Genomic DNA, 24449 nt, shown 5'->3' with positions numbered 1-24449 from the left:
AGTATTTGTTGCATGAATGAATGAATGCCTCTTCCTTGAGTCACTGCTTCAGTCAGTTCCCTTCATATATTTCATCCAGGATCTTTCTTTTCTTTCCATCTCTATCCTTTTGGTCATTTTTTTGTTTGCATTTCCTCCAGAGGGTGAACAAAGAAGGCAAAGAAGATGAGCCTGAAATCATTTCATTCTTTATGAGTAACTCGGATAAGAAAAAAGTATTGTATGAGAAGAAATTGAAACTCCTGGCTAAAATGAGAGTTTTGAGTTAATACTGGATTTCGTTTATCTTTTCTGTCTTTCCCTGGCATTACTAATGATGGATTGGTGTTTTGCTTTTCTTCAAAGCCCTGAACAGCTTTCTCTTTAATTATAGCTAGTGATATGCTCCTTTAGTTTTCATTTTATTTCTAATGTTTCTTACTTTTCCTCTGTATGGAGTTCTCTTCCTCTTCTTTATTCCTTAAATATTGGTGTGTCCTGAGGCCTATGCTCACCTCTCTAGTCTTTTCTGTGGTTAATCTGACACTGTTCTCACCATGCACTCTCCTTTTAAAATCCAAGGTTTCGACTTCTGCCACAGTTTGGTGGTCTAGATATCCAGTTCCATCAGTGTAACTGCCTATTGGGCACTTTGATTATGTCAGCTTGTGGGCACATCACATTTACCATGTTTTAAACAGAACTTTATTATCTTTTTTTTCCCCAAACTGGTTTCTCCTTCAGTATTCGTATCTCAGTGGTGGAAATGTCTACCCCAATTGTTCTCAAACTTTTTGATATCATAATCTCTTTGTACTCTTAAAAATTACTGAGGCCTCCAAAAGAGCTTTTGTTTTATATAGGTTATAACTGTCAATATTAATGTATTAGAAATTAAAACTGAGAAATTTAAAAAACATTAATTCATTTAAAAATGATAATAAATCCATTACATGGTAACGTAAAAGCGAATTAAAAAAATTTTTTTCCCCATAACAACAGCAACAAAATTTATGAGAAATGTGTCATTGTTTTTAATTTTTGCAAATAATTTAGTGTTGGGGTTAATAGAATACAGATGAATTCTCGTATCTGCCTTTCATTCAGTTAGTTGTGATATTACATGTCATGTAGCTTCTGGAAAATGCTCTTGTGTATCTTTGAGGGCATGAGAGTGAAAAGGGTGAATGAGGTCTTAACCAAAACCATTATTATAAAAATGGTTTTGACCTTGCATATCCCATGAAAAAGTGTTGGAGCTTCCCAGGGGTCCCAGGCCACACTTTGATAACTCCTTTTCCCTCTGGTTGCCTGGGTGTTCTCTTAGGCTTCTCTTCTCCCAAGCATCACACATACCTCCTGTGTCACCAAGTCTTAATGATTCTACCTCCTTAATGCCTCTTGGGTCAGAGTCCCCTCATTCTACAGCCAGAATGCTTATCTCATCTTTTCCCTACTTGGTATCTCTGCCTCTATTTTATCTTCTTTCTAACCCATCCACATTGTAACAAAAGTAATCTTTCTAAAATAGAAATATGATCATATAACTACTTTCTGAAAGTCCTTTACAAGTTTCCCATTGCTTTAGTTAGTACACAAGATGTTTTATGATCCTGTTTCCACTAACCTCTAGCTTCTTCTCCGAACACTTTTCTGTGAGTACCTTATACTATAGCTTTCTTTACGCAATACTTGCAGTCCTGAGAAAGCATCATGGTGACCCATACATCTGTGTTAATGATATTATTGGGTTCACACTATGTTCCTGGCACTGTTCTAAGTACTTTACATATATTATCTCATTTAATCTTTACACAGTCTTCCAAAAGAAGTACTTTTACCATTTTATTTTGTAGATGAGGAAACTGGGATTTAAAGAGTGAAGTAACTTTCCTCAGATCATCCAGTTGTTAAATATGGAATCTAAGTCTGTTTCTCCACTTCTCTATTTGGCTAAATACTGTTTGTCCTTGAGGATTATTAGGCTTAAGCATCCCCTCCTTCTGGAAGCCTTTCCTCCAGTGTGATTTAGATGACTGTTCCTTCTGTTTCCATTTAACCTTGTGAGCAGCTCTAGCTAGCATTTAACATATTAGAATTTACTTATTTGTCACCTGCATGATTGATTTTCCTGGTAGGTACAGGAAGGGAACTTCATTCCTCTGGCACAGGAAAATTAGTCTGCATCCCAAAATATTTATTTCTAAAAGGAAAATGCATGTTGAGGGCCTTAAAACCTAATGTCACTCTGGACCTACTTATTCTGTTCATTCTATGTAAGCAAAGCTCTCAGTTTCAGAGAAACTATAAAACAAATAATAATATTTCTATATTAATTCTTCCAAATTTAAAAAATAGTATCCCTGATCTTGTATTGGTTTAGAGGAGACTAAATAACAACAACAAAATAATAGCTAACATTTATTTAAAATATTTTCCATGTATCTAAGCATTTTACCGGTATATTAACTCACTTTAATATTTACAACCCCATGAGATAGTTATTATTAGCCTTTGTTTTACAGATAAGGGAAACTGAGGCACCAAGAGGTTAAGCAGCTTATCCAAGATCACACAGCTTGTAAGTGGCAGGTGGGGAAATCAAATCTCTAAAAACTATACTGTGCAGAATACTGAATCTTTTTACCCAGGATCCCATATTTATAGTCTTTGTTAGGATAAAGGTATGTGAGGATTAGAGGTAAAATTATATGGCACAACCCTAGTGTCGTGATCTTACAGAAAAAGATGATTTACTATAGATTTTTTAAAATGTGTTTTCTTTTAAAACACCATCTTTTTAGTACGAATGAAAGGATCTTTCAATGTTATCATTATTACAAAATTAATATCATAGTTCTGAGCTTCCTGCCCAATTAATTCCTACTTTCCCAGTGAATAATAGCAACAAAAAGTTTCATATTTTAGTTGAGCCTTAGGAAGCTGATAATTATTCTCCTAGCAAGTTACATTGGTTAATTCCAGAATCCTGTTTTCTTTATTTGTTAGATACATCTGCCCTCCCCCCATTCCTTAAGCATTGCTGTGGATGTTTAATTTTGAGAATGCTAATTAGCTTTAGTAATTACACACCTTGAGGCATGTCTAGACATTTATAGCTTTGTATTTTTGGTCTAGAATAGGATGTGTTGGAACTTTTTGGCCTTTGTGTCTTTGTTTTTTTTTTAAAGAAAGCTTTGAATTTAGTTTAGGGAGGAGTTATGTTAATCTAAGTTCAGTCATGGAATTTAGGGCTATTGCGAGTTTATTTAGCCAGTATCCAGGAATATCATACTTGTCTTTTGCTAATAGTATTCTGAAGTCACCAAAAGTAGTTTTTCTTTAAGATGATGCTTTATGTTGTAGATGGAATCAGACCAATGTGGAGGATATAATTTTATTAAAATAAGGACCCAGCCTAGTTTGGGGATTTGTGTGAATCAGAAAGCACAGCCACAACAGGTCCCCCATGTCGACACACTTTTAATTCTCAGTTATGCAGGATATGCTGCTGAGGTATCTTTTTACCAGCCATCATTCTGTCTATCTGAAAGTGTTATGTATAATGTTGTCAAAGTTGTTTCAGTCTGTTTCAGAATAGAAGATTACATACTTCTGCTACAATGTTCTAACCCTTAGTTTGAAAATGAGCATTCATCAGAGAGATAAATGGATTGATTTAAGAAAATTTAAAAACCATAATAATGTTTTTGAGAACTTGATGGGGTGTAGGATATGGTTTGTAGACTTGCTTTGAAGCTCTTAAGAGTTGATAGGATCGACCTATGCCAGATTCAGTGGGGTTGCGGATAAAAGCGTGAGAGACATGCAGAAAGGTGCCTTTTCCCTAACCTGCTCTTTTGGATATCTTTCTATTATATCCCATCATATTTGGAGCCTAAAACAAGAGCTTCAGTATAATTTAGTTAATTGAATTATCCTCTCTGGTAGGATTATGTGTGAAATTACTGAGTATTATTAGTATCTCTATGCAGGCAGGTAAGGAATCAAAGTTGAAGAGAGCAAAAATGTCCTTACATTAAAGACATACTCTGATGTTTCAGTTAATTTCATTTTTAAAGAAACTGTTCTGAAATTAGAGGGAGCAGCTAAGTGAAGTAGCCATATATAAATAATTCACTTTCTGGTTATACCAGGCTTGCTTACATATGATATTGATGTTGGGGTATCAGATAACCACTCCATACTTGCTTTTTGTAGTTAATGGTTTATTAACAATGGTTTATGCATTGTGCCAGGAACTATCTGAGAGTAAGGGATATAGCAATGAAAAGAAAAGGAAAAATCCCTGCCCTTATAGATCTTACATTTTTTTTCCGGTTTTATCGAGATACAATTGACATATAGCTCTGTATAAATTTAAGGTGTACTGCACAATGACTTGACACATATATTGAAAAATGATTACCACAATAAGTTTCGTTAACATTCATCTCCCTGTGTAGTTAGAAAAATGGAGCTTACATTTTAGTGGGAGAAATGGTTATAAGAAAAATAATCAGTGCCATCAGACTTCCATGGAATTAATGCAGAATTCCTTAAGATGAGACTTACAGATGGCTGTGTTTTGGTTGTAGTTTCTCTGGAATTGGCTCTACTTCTTTGTCCTTTTAGTACCTACATTGCCCATACTAGGAAGAAGAGTGATAGAAGAGCATATAATAAATAATAGTTTCAGTTTGTCACAGATTTGCTGTGCATCAGGCACCCTGAAAAATAACTTTGAAAATTATTTAATTGCATTAAAATCCTGTGAAGGAGATTTTAACTTGCTTATTTTACAGGTCAGTAAAGTGAGGCTTACAGAGGTGATAACTACTCTGAGATCACATAGCTGGTGTGTGATATATCTAGGCATACCTGCTCCTAACAGTTTTAAATCCCAGGGCAAAAGCATGAATGGAAGCACATATTCCATGTGTCTAGATATTTAAGTTATAAATCAGGATTTTAAAAACAACTGTTAGAAAAAAATTCTTTCCTCCTGCTTAGATATACTTTCATAATGACCTAGAAGGCCACAATTCCTGGACTCACCAAAATTCTGAGATAGGATGGGATAGTACAGGGATACCCTCTAGGTCTAGTCTCCGTCTACACCCCTCTCTCTCATTATCTGTCCCTTGCCCACCATTCAGACCATGGAATGTGAACAACAATGAGTATTGCCTGTCGAGAACAGAGTTTGAGAAGAGATCCACTGAAGGCCCTGGAAGTGAGCTTGGGACTGCTTGGGCGGGGCATTCTAGAATCCAGAGAATATAGTTGGGAGTGACAGAGTCGGGGGCTTCAGGTAGGTATGGCCCCTTGGTCCCATGAACATCTTGCCCTGAGGGGATAGACAGGTCAGAAGAGGGTCAGAGTGGATCTGTCTAAAGTGCAAGACCCAGAATAGGCTTTCTTTACCACAGCCAAGGGTGGTACTAGCACCAGGACTCAAACCCAGGTACATTTGACCATACTGTCCTTTGTCAACAGTAAGAAAGTGTGGATTTACAGAGAAAGGACGTGATGGCTTACTGTCTGGTGAGTGGAGCAGGGATGGAAAACAGCTAGTCTGACTATGTTATGTCATGCTTGGAGAAGTGCTTCAGATGGATCATGTTTTCAATGAGCCAGTCTGTTTCTCCTTTGAAAATACTATTTAGTGTTTACTCTTAGACTCTAGGGAATTTAAGAATTGAAAAAAAGGGACTTCCCTGGCCCTCCAGTGGTTAGGACTCCACGCTTCCACTGTAGGGGGCATGGGTTCGATCCCTGGTCAGGGAACTAGGATCCCACATGCTGCATGGCCAAAAAAAAAAAAAAACAAAAGAATTGAAAACAAACAAACAAACTTCATGTGTTCCAAGTGCATTCTGGTCTTTCTGTAGTTTAAGTTGAATGGCACAGTTATGAAGAGACATATACAATTTTTCTTCTAAAGATGGGTGAGGCAGAAGCATATTGGTCTGTTTATGTTTTGGGCTGGAATTTACACTGAACAAGAATTTCTTCAGTACTGTTTGTTTTGCTTAGTTAGAATGAAGCATTTATAAAAGGACTAGATTATGGTTTCTGTTGTATTTTATATCATACGTTAAAGGTAGATCAGGCATCATTATATAGTCTTAAAATTTTCAGTTGTCTGAAATTGATCTCAGAATTAGGAAGAGAGTGATGTATATTTTGGTGGCTGTGAGGAAATGAAGTTTGGATGTAGAATGTTATATTTTCATTACACAGATTGTTGAGTTTGTGGAACACGTCTGGGTTCTGATCATTCTTATAGTCCTCAGGACACCAGTTTTAAGGATGACTGTCCAGCCACACTATTCATCAGACCCCATACTTGAAGCATTCTTGAGTAGGTTGAAACCTGCACAGTCCACATGAACCCATGACCTTGGACTATCCTCATCTAATTATAAACTTGTTGTTTCGTTTTTTTTTTTTTTGGCCGCGGGATCTTAGTTCCCCTACCACTGATGGAACCCCGGGCCTCAGCAGTGAAAGTGCTGTGTCCTAACCACTGGACCCCCAGGGAAGTCCCAAATTCATCGATTTTATCAGACTTGGAGTTTAATTTAAATATGGAAAGAACATAATCATGGTTTCTGTTCAGTTTTCAAGGTACCCTTTTTGTTAACAGGTGAGAATCTTATGTGTGCATGTGTTGCATGATCAGCTCTGTTAGGGGTGGAAAACTGAATAGTAAAATCTTGAGTGCTATGTACCCTCAATACTAGAGGCATAATTAGTAAGTCTAAATTGATGTTAAACCTAGAATATAGTGGTGTGAAAAATAGAATTTTAACCCCCCTTCTAATTTTTTTCTAAAAAAACATGTCTTCCCTATGTCATTTGGATTTGCTTTTTTTATGATACCTACTGTTGCCAAATAGTACTATTGTTTATTACCTTTTTTTGTTACCAAATTTGCCAAGTTCCTGAAAAATACTTGTTTTTTGAAAAAACAAATTGGAATTCTGGATCTGTTTTGAGTGACAGTTTCAGCAGCATCCTGTATTGCAGAGGGCTTGGGAATTTGTTGACATAAATCTATTTTCTCTTACTCCCAACTCCTCCATCTAGGCTCTATAGTTTATTTTTAAGTCTTGCTGCTGTGCTCTGTATTGCGGGAGCTCTTTTCCTGAATTATTTATCATTGTTTGGAGCTGAATGGAGCAGTATGTTTTTTCACCACTGCTCATTAGAACCCATGTGTCTGTCTTCAACTTGGTTGACAGATTTGGTTCATGTTAAATCCCACTGGTTCATCCTCGCAAGGCTGCAAGGCATTGTGGGAACAGGCCACAATCTGTGATACATTGTAAGATCATTCAGGCTTTTAGATTATTGTTATTTTGTTTTGGCAGCAGTGGGAAAGATAGAAGCTATGCAATGTTCTTTCCTTAGTCTCTGCTCAAAGGTAGAGATTGTTATGATGATTTTTGTGATGAAGCTTATTTTATGTTTTTATAGTTGTATTTTCAGGAAAGATGAGGGAGGAATCCCTACAAAAAGCATAGCATTAAATCAAGATTCAAATTTAGTTATAAATATGACCCAGATACTTAGGGGCACTTTGAAATTCTCTGGTCTTGGGGTATGGGTTGTGGGGAATTTGTTTGTTTTGTCTGGGAATATTTCTTCTCATTGCCTATTCTTTCACCATCTTACAGATTGTAGGCTTGGAAGAAGGATGGCAAATCTAAGAGTGAGGCAATTATTTTGAATATTTCTTCCCTTTTCTATTTTCCAGTACATCAGAACTGATGTTTCTCTTTTGTCTCCATCCAGTGTTTTTTCCTGCATCTTTTTTTTCCTCTGATGTATGAGCACACTACTATATGTATATTCTTTACTTTTAAAAATGTTTTCCCCTTTCATATCATTGTAGGCAGAAGTAGGTGGCTGTCACTCACTTGGGCAGAAGAGTAATCTTGTTTGTCCCCACTGCCCTGTTGTCCATCTCTGAGTTTGCTTGTACCTTTTTAAAAAAAGTAATGGTATAGATTTGGTTCCCATTCTTGGAGTAATGATGAAATGCTTTTATATTTTGAACCAGAACAAGCATTTTGGCCTTCTGTTGCTGCTTTTGGTCAGTGCTACTGGCTGAGAAACTGGTATCTCACTGCTCAGTGATTCCAGTTTTTATCATTATCATTTCACTGCCCTGTGATAGTGGTTCTCAGTTGCATAAATCCCACATATCTCAGCAGGACCTAAGGACAGCCCCACTCACTGACTGTTTTCCTGACATTTCACTAAACTCCTTTCTTTGGACTGTGTCAGCCAAGTTGAACTAAACTACATTTACTGTCTTTCCCCTTGTGCTTTTGCTCTCCTCCCAGTTATCCTGACTGTCTTCTTTAGCAATACATTTCCATGATTTCTTGAAAAATCCAGTGCAAAACTATGTTCTTTAGGAAACTTTCCATGGTTCAAACTACCCAACTCTTATTAATTTGTGTGTACTCCTAGTTTTTGTAGTTATTGGGGCTTCTGTTTTCAAGTTACTGATGATGTAATGTATAGTCCCTGAACTCTAGGAGGTCTAATCTTAGGGGGGATTCAAAGATGAATGGACTTATTTTTCTAATTATTTTGAATTCTTTTGGTTTTAAATTTCACATATATATTTTTAAATTCCAGATTTCAATTGTAAGAGCAAGAGCAAGTGTCTTGTTTTCCATAGAAGAAATCTGATGAACTGTTCCTACTGCTCTCGGCATGTAGTAGACAGCCACCTGCCTTAACATGAGGCAGTCTCATTGGATAATAGGTATCAATATAGGGAAAGAGGGATCCTAAGTATTGGATATTTTCTCTTTTGTATCTTTTATAATGGTAAGAATACTAAGACTTTACAGTCTTACTTGGAATTATATTTTGGAGACTAAATGACACAGATTACAGACTGAATGTCCAAAAGACATGCTTGGTTTCTGAAATAGCCATCCAAGTTTTGTCTGCATAACGAAGTTAAAGCCTACTTATTACTGGCATGCTAGAAGGGTGGCTTACCTGAGCAAAAAGTCTATCCCTGACAGTCCTATGGTATAGCTGTACATTCTTAATAGATTTGAGTTTGTATTAGTTTACTGTGAAAGTCTTTTAGGTGACATTCAAACCCAGAATTGCATATCATCTGCAGGGCTGTTAACCTCATTTCCAACCCCCCCATGACACTTTGCATGAGAGTTGAGTTTACCTTAGAAATCTTATTTCAGATCTAGGGTCCCTGACCTTTTAAGAAGTGGAGCTATGTTTCATTTTCCTGACACTTCTTAGATCATTTGATGGTGTTAAGGTGCTAGGGTAGGAGTAGGGGGTAGGAGAGTAAGATCTGGTAGCTTGAAAGTTCCTGGGTGAAGACTAGGAGGAAAGCTACTTGAGGATACTTATTTGCTTAACCCTTCTATGTGAAATCAATCTCCTGACCACTTATCCTGCCTTCTTAGCCCCACCCCAGCCACATCAGCTGAATTCTCAGTCCCAATGCTGCTAACTGTGTGCAGAGTGAGGGAATGGTCTCCAAGCCTGCCCTTACTTCTGGCACCAATTTCAGAGTTTGGGGGTCCCCAGGACCACTTTTGGGTTCAATAATTTGCTAGAAGGACTCGCAGAACTCACTAAAAGGTGTTCCACTCAAAGTTACGGTTTATTTCAGCAGAAGGATGAAGATTAAAATAAGCCAATAAAAGAGACTCATGATGCAGAGTCCAGGAGGGTTCCAAATACTGAGCTTCTAGTTGTCCTCTCCCAGTGGAGTCATGGACAGCATTAACTCTTCCTGGCAATGATGCGTGACAGTACACATAGACTACTGCCGATCCAAGAAGCTCACCCAAGCCTTGGTGTCCAGAGTTTTAACTGGGACTCCATCATCCCATAGATGTGGTTGATGGCCTGTGTAGTCAACCTCAGTCTCCAGCTTCTCCTCAGATGGAGCTAATACTATGTGACAAAGTATTGTACAAAGTCCCCACCATAAATCACATTGTTAGGCTATCTGGCACAGCTCAAGGCCCCCCAGTAAACAAAGACTCTTATCAAGCAGGACATTCCAGCAACTTAGGATTACTTCTGGAGTTCTAAAGGCAAAAACCAGAGCTCTTTTGGGGCAAGGTTAAATTCTTTACGACATACTGTGCCTTAGGCCCAACCAAGAAAAAGGGGAAGGGAACTAGTTTAAATTTTTAATTTTTTTTTTTGGCTGCATGGCATGTGGAATCTTAGTTCCCCGACCAGGGATCAAGCCATGCCCCTTGCAATGGAAGCACGGAGTCCTAACCACTGGACCGCCATGGAAGTCCCTAGTTTAAATTTTTTGAACCACGTAAATTTATTTTCTGGTCAAAAAGTTAGATATATATAAATTGAATTTTTTTAAAAAGTAGGTGCAAGTTGATAGAGCTCCCAGGCACCTGAGAGAAGCAAATTCAGATCATCTCTGGTGGAACGTACCTCAACCCTAGCTTCAGAGAATTCCCAGAGATAGATTACCAACAAACATGAGCTAATAATAATAATATCACAAGTAAACAAGTCACTGTGAGCAAGTGTCAGCAGAAACAATTGATCCAGACCCACAGAAACTTCAGATATTGGGATTATTTGCTATAGAATGTAAAATAAGTATTTTTAATGAAATAGGAGTGTGTGAATAAAAACCATGATTAACAAAGAAGAGGAAAAAAACAACACTGGTTCGTTTGTAAAATAAGCCATTAAATATTTTAGAAGTAAAAAAACATAATTCAAAGTTAAAAACTCAGTGCAAAAGAACTTGTACTTCTGGTCATGGTGGAATAACAAGAAGTTGATTTATGCCCCTGCCTTAAACAAATAAATAACTGTACAAAATGTATTTTAGAAACTGCTTTCAGATATTGGACAAAGGGTAGCAGAGAACAGTGATACCTGAAAGAAGGGAAAAACAAACAAGTTGAGCCCTATCATGGCCCCACATTCCACCTAAAGAAAGTTTCCAGGCTACAGCAGCTAGGATGGGAAGGGATACCCAAACAGAGCTGGCAGTCTCCCTGAATTGAGGAGACAGAGGTAAAAGTTCGGGGAAGCCAAGGCAGCTAGAATTTGTGGGCAGAGGGCTTCATAGGAAAGAGAGCAACAGAGATTTGCAGAGGTTTCCCCTAAACCTTCATGGTGCAGTACAGTAGCTACTAACCACATGTGTATATTTAAATAAAAATTCAGTTCCTCAGGTGCATTAACCACATTTCAAATGCTCAGTAGCCACAATTTCATCACCACAGAAAGTTCTATTGGATTTTTACTGCCTTAGACTCTTCAGCTGAGTGTCAGTTCATGATTAATGAGGAAACTAACCCAAGGCCAGAAAAAGATCATTAGAAAGCATTAGTCAGAACTGGAATACAGGGCCATGAATATTTTGTTTCCACTAGCCAGCACAGAAGCCGCTCTGACATCTGGGATGTTGAGTGGAGTCCTTAGAAGGGTATTGCCTTAGTAATGGTGCCAAATTAGCCACAGTTTAAAGGATTTTCCTAACAAAGTAGAAAAGCAAGCCTCAGAAGGATCAAATTGTTTTCAAGTCACTGATTAGTAGAACAAAGTTCGAAGTTAAAGAAATTTAAAGAAAAACTCTAGCAGCTAACAATGCAAAATTTACAATGTTTGGCATCTAACCACAAATTGTCAGGTCATACAAAGAAGCAGAGAGTATAGTAAATATTGAGGAAAAAAAACCAGTCAATAGAAATAGTAGATGACAGACTTAGACAAGGATACTGTAGCCGCTTTAACTATTCCATAGGTTCAAAAAGCTAGAGGAAAGATTGTGCATGTTAAGTAGAGACATGGAAGATACAAAAATAACTCAAATAAAACTCCTGAAGATGAAAATTGCAATGGCAGAAATGAAAAATGTAGTGGACAGGATTAATAGCAGATAGGCATTGCAGAAGAAAAAAATTAGTGAACTTGAAGACATAGCAATAGAAGCATCCAAAATGAAACATAAGAAAAAGATTGAAAGTATAAATATACAGGGATAAGAGAATAATGAATAAGTGAGTGGTGGGACAACATCAGAGAGCCTAAGAATACATATAATTGGAGTCTCAGGAATGTGGGAGTGGGCACAGAAAAAATATTTGAAAAATAATGGCTGTATGTTTTCTAAATTTACTGAAAACTATAAACTCACAGATCAAAAAAGCTCATTTAAGGTTTTCTCTTCACTGATTTTAAGCAATTTGATTATGATATGCTTTGGTATAGCTCTCTTTATGATTTTTTTGTTTTGGGTTCTTTGAGCTGCTTGGTTCTATTAGAACCCAAAACAGAAGAATCACAAAGAGAGCTGTATCAAGGCACACCTTAATCAAATTGCTCAAAACTAGTGAAGAGAGAGTCTTGAAAGCAGACAGGAACAAAACCAAAAACAAACCCCTCCCAAAACACTATATACAGAGGTGTTATGGGCTGAATTATATCCCCCCAAATTTGTATGTTGAAGCTCTAACCCCAGCACCTCAGAATGTGACTGTATTTGGAGAAAGGACCTTTAAAGAAAGAAAGGGCCCTAATCCAGTCTGACTGGTGTCCTTATAAGAAGAGGAAATTTGGGCACTCAGAGGGACACCAGGGGCATGGAGGCACAGAGGAAAGACCGTCTGAGGACACAGTGAGAAGGTGGCCATCTGCAAGCCAAAGAGAGAGGCCTTAGGAGAAACCAAACCTGCTGACATCTTGATTTTGGAGTTCTAGCTTCCAGAACTGTGGGAAAACAGATTTCTGTTGTTTAAGCCACCTAGTCTGTGGTGTTTTGTTATGGCAGCTCTAGCAGACTAATAAGGTAAGAAATACGGCAAAGTTTTCATCAGAACCTTTGCACACTATAAGATATTGGAGTGATAACAAATTTCTAAATGAAAAAAACCTGTAAACCTTTGGAGTGATAAATTCCTAAATGAAAAAAACCTGTAAACCTTAAATTGTATATGCAGTGAAAATACCTTTCAAAATTGAAGAAGAATATGTGCAGAATGGGCAAATCTCCAGAGTCAGAAGGTACATTCATGGTTGCTTAGGGCCAAGTATTGGGAGAAAATGGGAAGTTATTAATGATGCATATAGGGGTTTCTTTTTGGGGTGGTGAAATGTTCTGAAATTGATTTTGGCGATGGAAGCACAACTTTAAATATACTAAAAGCCATTGAATTGTGCACTTTAAATGGGTGAATTGTATGCTATATGAATTACACAAAATACAAATAATGAAGATGAAATAAAGCCTTTTAAAAATATGCAAGAGCTGATAGAAGTAATCACCATCAAACTACCACTATAGGAAATGTTAAAGGCAGGAGAAAAATATGCCAGTTGGAAATTTAGATCTATGTGAGAGAATGAAGAGGATCAGAAATCTATGTAGAAAATATTAGAGTTCTCATATTTGAAAAAGGCCACTTAAAAGATAATTGGCTATTTAAAACAAATAATAAAACTGTGTTGTGGGATTTATGACATGTAGAAATAAAACGTATGACAGCAATTGCCCAAAAGATTGGGAGAAGTGAAATAGAAGTATACTGTTCTAAAAGTAAAATATAAAAACTCCCGCAAAAAAAAAAAAAAAAGTATACTGTTCTAAGGTCCTTATAACATGCAAAGTGGTATATTACTTGATGGTACACTGTGATAAGTTGAAGATGTATACCCTAAATCCTAAAAAAACACTTGTAAAAAGAAAGCAAAGAGGTATAGTTAATAAGCCAGTAAAGGAGATAAAACTGAATCATAAAAATGCTTAATTAACATAAAAGATGTCCAGAGGGGAAGATGAACAGACTGGACAAATAGAATACAAAAAGCAAGATGGTTGATTTTAATCCAACAATATCAATAATCACATTAAATGCAAATGACCTAAACACTATAATTAATAGGTGGAAAATATTAGATTTCATTTAAAAGCAAGACCTGGTTGGGTGCTATCTACAAGAAACCCACTTTAAATATATTTAAAGACACAGACTAAAAGTACAGGGATGGGAGAAGATATATTATGCATACAGTAATCAGAACAAAGCAGGAGTTACTATATTAATATTAGACAAAGTAGGTTTCAGAACAAGGATATTACCATGGATATAGAGGGGTATTTCATGATGGAAGGAGGATCAGTTCTTCAAGAGGACTAACAATTGCAAATATTTATGCATTCAATAACAACTTCAAAATACATAAAGCAAAAGTAATAAAACTGAAAGGAAAAATAGAGAATCCACTGGTATAATTGGGTATTTCAACACTACTCTCTCTCAATAATTGATAGAACAGTTAGACAAAAAATCAGTAAATAACTTGACCTAGTTGACACTTATAGAACATCCACCCAACAACATCATGATACATATTCTTTTCTAGTGTTCACATAATGTTTACTAAGGTAGACCATATTCTGGGCCATAAAAGTAGTTTCAATAAATTTATGATTTAAATTATACAAAATACATTCTTTATCATAAAGGGAGTAAATTAGACATCAGTAATAGAAAAATATCTGGCAAATTCCCAAATATTTGGAAATTAGACACTGAATTAGATAGAGTTCAAAGAAGAACCAGAGAAATTAGAAAAAATTTTTTAAAGAATGAAAATGAGAACATGACATAGCAAAATTTGTGGGATGCAGTACTTAGAAGGAAATTTATAGCATTAAATGCTTATATTAGAAAGTAAAAAGATCTAAAATCACTGACTGAAGCTTCCACTTTAAGAAATTAGAAAAACAAACTTAACTCCAATTAAGCAGAGGAAAGGAAATTGTAAAGATCATAGCAAAAAATAGGAAACAGGGACTTCCCTGGTGGCACAGTGGTTGAGGATCTGCCTGCCAATGCAGGGGTCACAGGTTCTATCCCTGGTCAGGGAAGATCCCACGTGCCGCCGAGCGACTAAGCCCGTGAGCCACAGCTACTGAAGCCCATGTGCTGCAACTACTGAAGCCCACACGCTCTAGGGCCCATGCTGCAACTACTGAAGCCTGCGTGCCTAGAGCCCGTGCTCTGTAGCAAGAGAAGTGCACCGCAATGAAGAGTAGCCCCTGCTCACTGCAACTAGAGAAAGCCCGTGTGCAGCAACGAAGACCCAGTGCAGCCAAAAAAAAATCAGAAAACAAATAGAGAATATCAGTGAATTCAAAAGCTGTTTTTAAAAACAATTAACAAAACTGATAAACTTTTAGCCAGACTTAGAAAAGGAAGAGAGAGCACGTTACCAGTATCACTAATGAGAGATGGGACATTACTGATGTTTCTACAGCCGTTATAAAGATAATAATGAATACCACAAATCATTCTATGCCAGTAAATTTGACAATTTAGATTAAATGGACAAGTTCCTTAAAAGACACAAGTTGCTAAAGCTCAATCAAAGAGAAACAGATAACCTAATATCTATTAGAGAAATTGAAGTATAGTTTAAAACTTTTCCACAGAGGAAGCTCCAGGAGGAGAGGGCTTCACTGCTGAGGTCTACCAACAATTTAAGGGAGAATTTATGTACCATTTCTACATAAACTTTTGAAAAACTCAGATGAGGAGGGAATACTTCCCAGCTCATATTTTGAGCCGAACTTTACCCTGATACCAAAACCAAAGACGTAAGAAAACCACAGACCAACATCTGTTATGAACATAGATGCAAAATTTTAGTAAATTGAAGCCAACAGTTTATAAAAATGACAATATAGTATGACCAAGTAGGGTTTATCCCAGCAATTAAAGGTTGGTTTTGCATTCAAAATTCAAACAATGTCATTCACTGTATTAATAGACCAAAAAAGAAAATAACATATGCTTATCTGAAAAGAGATAGGAAAAGCATTTGAGAAAATTCAACTTCCATTTGTGTTAAAAATTCAACAGATTAGAAGGGAACTTCCTCAATATGATGGACGGCATCTTTTTAAAAAAATTTTTTTTAAATTTACTTATGTGGCTGCGCTGGGTCTTACTTAATGGCACTCAGGATGTTCGTCACGGCGGTGTGCAGGCTTCTCTCTAGTTGTGGCGCACGGGCTCCAGAGTGTGCAGGCTCAGTTGCCTCGTGGCACGTGGGATCTTCGTTCCCTGACCAGGGATTGAACCTGCGTCCCCTGCATTGGAAGGCAGATTCTTAACCACAGGACCACCAGGGAAGGCATCTTTGAAGAACCTGCAGTTAATACTATACTTAATGATGAAATACTGAATTCTTTGCTCCTAAGAACAAGAACAAGGTGTGAATGTTTGCTTTCACCAGTTCTTTCAACATAGTACTGGTGATTCTCGCCAGTGCAATAAAACTGTTTTCCCACTGCAGAGGACATCATCATGTATATAGGAAATCATAAGGAATTAAATTAAATTTAGGATGGTTGTAGGATACAGAGTCAGTGTATGAAAATTGTATCTTTATATACTTGGTAGAGCAATCTGAATTGAAGTGGATGAAACATACCATTTACAAATAACATAAAAATATGAAATTCTTAGGGCTCAATTTAACAAGACACATGCGATAGCTGTATACTGAAAAATACAAAACATTGCTTATGGATCAGACTCAATATTGTTAAGATTTCAGTTCTTCCCGGATCTATAGATTCAACACAATCCCAGTCAATTGATAGGCTGACTCTAAAACTTACCTGGAAGCACAAAGGGTCTAAAATAGACAAAAGAAATTTGAAAATTAAGATCCAAATTGGAGGGCTTTTACTACCTGATCTCAAGACTTATTATAAAAGTTTAGTAATTAAGATAGTGTGGTATTGGCGTGAAAGTAAACATATAGATAAATGGAAGAATATAGAAGTCCAGAAATAGATCCACAGTTTTATGGTCAGTTGAGTTTTGATAGTTCCCGAAGCATTTCAGTGGGGAAAGGGTATCTTTTTAGTAAGTAGTCCTTAAATAATTAGATAACCATTGTAAGGGAGGAAAAATCTTTTTTCCATCTACTCTTCTAGGTTCTTAGTTGGTTCTCTTTAACAAAAGACATATTAACAAGAGAAAAATACGTTCATTAACATGTGTATCTCATATATACGTGGGAGAAGCTCTTGAATGAGTAACTCAAAGGTTCAGTTAGAACTTAGGTTTATATAGCTTAACAAAGGAACAATAAATTTTTTAGAGATGTGACAAGACAAAGGAAAAGGACCTTGAGTCTCTGGGGGTGGCAAATTGTGGGAAAGCAAACGCTAGTTAGTGAAGATTGTTTTGAAGAGTCCTCTGGTGCCATCTTCAGACTGGTAATGGTTGTCTCATGTGATTAACTTTCGTCTTTCCTGGTAGAGAGGGGAGGAGGACACCTTTGTAAATTTAACTCCTGCTTTTAGGCAAATACAGGGAGGGCAGAGAGCTTTTCTTGCATCTGTTTTTCAATTGCCTTCTCCTCAAAATAATCCTTAGAAGTGGCACTTTGGGGGGTGGCAAATTCTGCTACCTTTCACCGCATTAAAAAACAAAACAAAACATACAAAAAACTCTAACCTTAATTGACACCATCAAAAAATTAACTCAAAATGGATTATAGACTTATATGTAAGGGCTAAAACTATTAAATTCTAGAAGAAAACATCTGAGAAAATCATTGTTTTCATAGATTAGGCAAAGATTTCGTAAGATGAACACAAAGTATTAAAAATTAGGTAAGTTTTATTTCATCAAAATAATATTTCTCTTTTAAAGACAATGGTAAAGAAAATGAAAGGGCAAGTCACAGACTGACAGAAAATATAAGTTTAAGAAAGTACTGGGACTTCCCTGGTGGTCCAGTGGTAAAAATCCACCTTCCAATGCAGGGGATGCGGGTTTGAGCCCTGATCCGGGAAGATCTCACATGCTGCGGGGCAACTAAGCCTGCATGCCACAACTACTGAGCCCGTGCGCCTGAACTAGAGAGCCTGCATGCCGAAAACTACACAGCCCACACGCCCTGGAGCCCATGCATCACAACTAGAGAGAGAAAAACCCGCACGCCGCAACTCCCACATGCCGCAACAAAGATCCTGCGTGCTGCGACTAAGGCCCAACGCAGCCAAAAAAAAAAAAAAAAGGAAAGTACTTGTCTACGGCCATACCACCCTGAACGCATCGATCTCATCTATAAGAAAGTACTTGTATGTAGAATATATGAAGAACTCTCATAACTCAACAATAAGACAACCCAATTAAAAAACAGGCAAGAGATGTGAACACTTTGCCGTAGAAGTTATGGGGTTGGCAAATAAGCCCAAGAAAAGATGTTCAACATGAGGGCTTCCCTGGTGGTGCAATGGTTTAAGAATCCGCCTGCCAATGCAGGGGACACGGGTTTGAGCCCTGGTCCGGGAAGATCCCACATGCAGCAGAGCAGCTAAGCCCACGAGCCACGACTACTGAAGCCTGTGGTGCCACAACTACTGAAGCCCACATGCCACAACTACTGAAGCCTGTATGCCTAGAGCCTGTGCTCCACAACAAGGAGAAGCCACCGCAATGAGAAGCCTGCGCACCACAGGAAAGAGTAGCCACCACTTTCTGCAACTAGAGAAAGCCCGTGTGCAGCAACGAAGACCCATCGCAGCCAAAAATAAATAAATTAATTTATTTTTAAAAAAGCAAAGGGGAGTGTGTCAAAACGAAGATACAAAAATAAATAAACAAACTAGAGAATGGTCTAATGAACCACCATGATTTCAGTACCCAGTCAACACACTTTTTTTGTTGTTGTTATTATTGTAGTTGGACTAGGGACTTCCCTGGTGGTCCAGTGGTTAAGAATCCCTCTTGCAATGTAGGGGACGCTGCTTTGATCCCTGGTCAGGGAACTTAGATCCCACATGCCGTGGGGCAACTAAGCCCGTGCACCGCAACTACTGAGCCCACGTGCTCTGGAGCCCAAGCCCACAACTAGAGAGAAGTGTGCGTGCTGGAGTGGCGGATCCCGCATGCCACAACAAAAGATCCCGCATGCCGCAACAAAAGATCCCACGTACTGCAGCTAAGACCTGACGCAGCCAAAAATTTTAAAAAGAACAAAAAAATTCTTATACAGGTTTTGTATGAATGTAAGTTTTCTTTAAGTTAAATAGCTAGGAGTAGGATTGCTGAGTCATATGGTAGGTTTATTTTAACTGTATAAGAAACTACCAAACTGTTATCCAGAGTGGCTATACCAGTGTATGAGAGTTCCAGATGCCCCGTATCTTCACCAGGAGTATCAGTATTTTATATTGAAAACCTTTACCCATTTTAAAGTTGGGTTATTTTCTTATCATTGAGTTTTTTTGTTTGTTTGTTTGTTTTTTATCATTGAGTTTTGAGAGTTCTTTATTCTGAATACAAATCATTTGTTGGATACATAATTTGCATATGTTTTCTTCCATCTGGTAGCTTGTCTTTTTATTTTAGCAGTGTCTTTTGCAGAACAAAAGTTTTTAATTTTGATAAAGTCCGACTTGTCAATTTTTTTCTTTTTTGGATTGTGCTTTTGGTATCTTATTTAAGAACCCTTTGCCTAATCTCAGGTCACAAAGATTTACTGTCCTGTGTGTTCTTCTAAACATTTAAAGTTTTGCATTTTACATTTTGATCAACAATCCATTTTGAGTTCATTTTTGTGTGTAAGTATACAGTTTAGGTCAGTATTCATTTATTTTTGCATATGGATGTCCAGTGGCTTCTATACCATTTGTTGAAAAGACTGTCCTTTCTCCATTAAACTGCCTTTGCATCTTTGTTAAAAACCAGTTGGTATGTTTGTATGGATCTGTTTCTGGACTTTCTTTTTCTATTCATCGTGTGTTCTTCCCTTCACCAATTCTATACTATCTTGATTACTGTAACTTTATAGTAAGTCTTAAGATTGGTAATATAATTCCTACAACTTTGTTCTTCAAAATTGTTTTGGCTATTTTGCTTCTTTGCCTTTCCATATACATGTTAGAATTAGTTTGTCGGTATCTACAAAGAATCTTGCTGGGATTTTGAGTAGACCTGTACTAAATCCATAGATCAATTTGGGAAGAATTGACATCTTTGCTGTGTTGAATCTTCCAGTCTGTGAAAATGGTGTGTCTCCCTATTTATTTAGGTCTTCGTTTCTTTCTTCAGTGTTTTGTAGTTTTCAGTATACAAACCCTGGCCATGTTTGGTTAATTATATACCTAAGTATTTAATTTTGGGTGACAGCAATCATAAATGATATTGTTTTTTAAGTTTTGGTGTTCAGTCATTCATTGCTAGTATATGGAAATTTCATTGATTTGGCAGTGTTGACTTTATGTCCTGTGATCTTTCTAAACACATTTACTAGTTCTAGTTGGGTTTTTTTTTCTTTTTGGTAGATTCTTTGGTATACAATTATGTTGTCTGTGAAACAGTTTTTATTTCTTCCTTGCCAATCTGTGTGCCTTTTATTTCTTTTTCTTGGCTTATTGTACTAGCTGGGACTTTTGGTATGATTTTGAATAGTAGTGGTGGTAGTGGACAACCTTGCCTTTTTTCTGATCTTAGGGAGAAGGCGTCAGTCTGTAGGTTTGTTACGGATGCCCTTTATCAGACTGAGGAAATTTCCTTCTATTCCTAGTTTGTTGAGAGTTTTTATTATCAATGGGTATTGAATTTTGTCAAATGCTTTTCTGCATTGGTTGAAATGATCATGTTTTTTCTTCTTTAGGCTCAATATAAAGTGGATTACATTGACTGCTTTTCAAAAATTGAACCAGCAGGACTTCCCTGGTGGTCCAGTGGTTAAGACTCCATGCTCCCAATGCAGGGGGGGCGGGTTTGATCCCTGGTCAAGGAACTAGATCCCGCATGCTGCAACTAAAAGATCCCTCATGCCGCAACTAAAAAAAAAAAAAAAAAAAAAAAAAAAAAGATCCCCCACGCCACAGCAAAGATCCCGAGTGTCACAACTAAGACCCAGCGCAGCCAAATAAAAAACAAAAACAAAAAACTGAGCCAGCTTTGCATTCTCAGAATAAACTCCACTTGGTTGTCATGCATTGTCCTTTTTATGTATCACTGAATTTCATTTGCTCATATTTTATGGAGATATTTAGCATCTTTGTGAGGATATTGGTCTATAGCTTTCTTGTAATTTTTATTTTTTAAGGTTAAAAAAATTCTTTTAATTGAAGTATAGTTGATTTACAATATTGTGTTTATTTCTGCTGTACAGCAAAGTGATTCAGGTATATATATATACACATATATATATACACACACACACACACATACACATTCTTTTTTTAATATTCTTTTCCATTATGGTTTATCATAGGATATTGAAAATGGTTCTCTGTGCTATACAGTAGGACCTTGTTGTTTATCCATTCTATATGTAATAGCTTACATCTACTAACCCCAACCTCCCACTCCATCCGTCCCCCAACCCTCTCCCACATGGCAACCACAAGTCTGTTCTCTATGTCTCTACATCATTTTCTTGTAATATTTTTGCCTGATTTGGATATCAGGGTAACATTGGCCTCGTAAAGTGAGATGGGAGGTGTTTCCTTCTCTTCTGTTTTCTGAAGAGATTATATAGAATTGGTACTGTTTCTTCTGCAAGTGTGTTAAAATTTACCAGAGAAAATATCTGGACCTGTAGATTTCTTTAATAGTTATGGGGTTATTCAAGTTATCTAATTCATCTTGGGTGACTTTTGATAATTTGTGGTTTCCAAGGAAGTGGTCTATTTCAACTAAGCAATTGAATTTATTGTGTTTAGAGTTGTGTGTATACTCTCATATTATCTTTTTAATGCCTGCAGGATCTGTAGTGATATCTTTTCTTTTTTTTCATTCCTGCTATTATTATGTGTGTTTTCTTCCTTTTCTTTTTTGTCAGTGTTGCTAGAGATTTGTCAATTTTACTGATCTTTTCAAAGAACCAGCTTTTGGTTTCATTGATTTTTTCCCCCCCTGTTTTCAGTGTCGTTGATTTGTGCTTTTTATTATTAACTTCATTCTGATTACTTTGAGTTTATTTTGCTTTTTTTTTTTCGTTTCTTAAGGTAGAAAGTTAGATTATTGATATGAGACCTTTCTACTTGTATTAGTGAGCTCAGGCTGCCATAACAAAATACCACAGAATGGGTGGCTTAAACAACAAAAAATTATTTCTCACCGTTCTGGAGGCTGTAAAGTCCAAGATCAATATACCAGCAAGGTAGGTTTTATTCTGGGGCCTCTAGTCGTGGTTTGTGGGCAGCTGCCCTCTAGCTGTGTGCTCCCATGACCTCTTCTTGTGCATGCCAGCAGAGAAAGAGCAAACTCTCTAGTGTCTCTTCTATAAGGGCACTGATCCTTTTGGATCAGGGTTCCTGTCTGTATGATCTTGTTTAACCCTAATTCCTTCCTTAGGGGCCTCATTCCATATATAGCCACACTGGGTTAAGGTTTCAGCATTTGAATTTTGGAGGGACACAAATATTCGGCACATTACACTACTTTTCTAATAATTAGTGCTACATATATATTTCCCTCTAAGTACTTCTTAAGTTTGCATCCCACACATTTTGATATGTTTTATTTACATTTTTGTTCAGAATATTTTCCAGTTTCTCTAGAGACTACCTCTTTGACCCATGGATTATTTAAAGTGTGTTGTTTAATTTCCAAGTGTTTGTAGATGAACCTGTCATATATTTGTTAATTGATTTCTAATTTCCATTATGGTCAGAGGAGATACTTTGGATTATATCATTTTTTTAAAATTTTTTCAAGTTGTTTTATGATTCAGCATATATGGTCTATCATGGTGAATGTTCCATGAGCACTTGAAAAGAATGTGCATTATGTTTTTAGTTGGAGTCTTCCATAAATGTCCACCAGATCCTGTTGTTTGACAATGTTGTTCAGTTCTTCTATATCCTTGCTAATTTTTGGCCTAATGGTTTTATCTATTCCTAAAAGAGGGGTGTTGAAATATACAATTGTAATTGTGCATGTCTATTTTTCATTTCAGTTCTTAGTTTTTGTTTTGTGTATTATGAAGTTCTGTTATTAGGTGCATAGACATTTAGAATTGCTGTCGTCTTGGTGAATTGTCCCTTTTTATCATTATGTAATGCTCTTCTTTATCCCTGGTAATTTCTTTGCTCAGAAGTTTACTTTGTCTAATATTAATTTAGTCCTTCCAGCTTTTTTTTGGCTAGTGTTTGTATAGTGTATCTTTTTCAATCTTTTAAAATTTAAATTAATAGACTATTATTTAGAACAGTTTTAGGTTTACAGAAAAATTGAGCAGAAGGTACACAGAGTTCCCATATGCCACCCTTCACCAATACACACACAGTTTCCCCTGTTACTTAACATTTTACATTACTGTGGTACATGTGTTGCAATTGATGAACCAGTATTGATGCATTATTATTAACTAAAGTCTGTAGTTTAAGTTAGGTTTCACTCTTTGTATTGTACAGTTCTCTGGGTTTTGCCAAATGTATGTCATGTATCCACTATTAAAGTATCATACAGAATAGTTTATTCTGTTTGCTTTTAATTCATCTATATCATTATATTTGAAGTGACTTTCTAAGTTATTTGGACAATCTCTCTCATTTAGTTGGCATTTTTAGACTATTTACATTTAATGTAATTATTGATATTTTAGATTTAGATCTACATCTAACTTGTTTTTTCTTTGCTGTTTCTATTTTTAAACTCTGGTGATTCCCTCTTCCTGCCTTTTGAGTCATTTGAACATTTTGTAGTATTTCATTTTAATCATTTAAATTTATCTTTAAGGTTTTGACTATCTTTTTGTATAGTTTTTTAATTGGTTGCTCTAGGGGTCTCTCTCTCTTTCTTTTTCTCTTTTTCTTTCAGCATATACAAACAAACACAAATATACATATGTATATGTGTATGTGCATATACACGCACCTAACTTTTATTAACTGTCTACTTAGAGTTACTATTTTGCCATTTCAGGTGGAATGTCAAAACCTTTGCACCATATAGGTTCCTTTCCTTTTCTCCCCTTAATATTATAGTTGTCCTGTCCATTACATTTATCTACATACATTGAAAACTTCATGAGATAACCTTACAATTTTTGCTTTCAAACATCAAAACATATTTTAAAGAACTCAATAGGAGAAGAATGTTATATGTAACCAGATATTTAGCATTTTTGTTTTTCTTCCCTCATTCCTGGTATTCCAGGTTTTGTTGTATTGTTTCCCACCTTTTTGAACAACTTTCTTTGGTCATTCTTTTAGAATAGGTCTGCTGACAATGAATTCTCTTAGTTTTTCTTCATCTGAGGATGTCTTTATGTCATCTTTATTCCTAAAGGTTATTTTCTCTGCACATAGAATTCTGTGTTTATGGATCTTTCCTTTAAGCACTTTAAACATGTTATTCTACTTCCTTCTAGTCTTCATAGTTTTCTGATGAGCAATATGAAGTGATTCAAATCACTGTTCCCTT

General features: G+C 36.5%; 1 protein-coding gene across 28 annotated transcripts in view; it reads left to right on the top strand.

The window, feature by feature from the left end:
* Positions 1–24449, top strand: part of R3HDM2 (R3H domain containing 2) — a 148271-nt gene that overhangs the window by 54620 nt on the left and 69202 nt on the right. For 2 of the 28 annotated variants that reach the window (XM_082350783.1, XM_082350782.1), the window contains one exon: positions 2505–2560. The exons of 25 other annotated variants lie outside the window; for them this stretch is intronic. The gene's annotated coding sequence lies outside the window, so the exon portion shown is untranslated. Of the gene's footprint in view, positions 1–2504; positions 2561–5274; positions 5294–24449 lie in introns of those variants that run through there. One more of the 28 variants, XM_082350784.1, reaches the window with a different exon arrangement.

Source organism: Balaenoptera borealis (genome assembly GCF_965194805.1).
Source record: "Balaenoptera borealis genome assembly, chromosome: 13".
NCBI classification, from domain to species: domain Eukaryota; kingdom Metazoa; phylum Chordata; class Mammalia; order Artiodactyla; family Balaenopteridae; genus Balaenoptera; species Balaenoptera borealis.
The sequence above is the reverse complement of the archived record's forward strand: the minus strand, read 5'-3'. Positions and strand labels throughout refer to the sequence as shown.